This window comes from Myotis brandtii, unplaced genomic scaffold, assembly GCF_000412655.1.
Source record: "Myotis brandtii unplaced genomic scaffold, ASM41265v1 scaffold536, whole genome shotgun sequence".
NCBI lineage: Eukaryota > Metazoa > Chordata > Mammalia > Chiroptera > Vespertilionidae > Myotis > Myotis brandtii.
In genome coordinates this window covers 1,790,129-1,790,686 of record NW_005369967.1, presented here as the reverse complement: position 1 = coordinate 1,790,686, position 558 = coordinate 1,790,129, and positions in this window count along the sequence as shown.

Below are 558 nucleotides of genomic sequence, written 5' to 3'. Positions count from 1 at the left end.
GTCACTGAAGCAAGCAAGCCTCCTGTTCGCTTCAAGCTGCCTGGCTGCCGGCCGCCATCTTGGCTGGCAGTTAATTTGCATATCACCCTGATTAGCCAATGGGAAGGGTAGCGGAGGTACGGCTAATTACCATGTTTGTCTTTTATTAGGATTATTATTCATATTCATAGACACTCATCTTCCAAAAATAACTTCACCATAGAACTAATAACCTATCTTATGTCAGATTAATTCTGTGTATGCCACCAGGATGCCCAAATCACTCAAAATTAATTCTGATTCTTGTAGCCAGACTCTTGGAAACTATAGCAAAGACTGATGAGTTAGTCATAAAATCTTTTCTCTTCCTTCACCAGGCAAGCTAATAGGCCATGTTTCCCAGCCTCCTTTGAAATTAGACAGAACATGTTAATGAGTTCTGGCCAATGGAATGTAGCTGGAAGGCTTGGCCATAAAATCCTTCCAGGTATGATCCTCCATTCTCGCTCTTCATCTATTGGCAAGAGGCAGAGGATCCAATGGAGAGGACCATGAGGGGGCCCCAAGCATGGTGAAGCC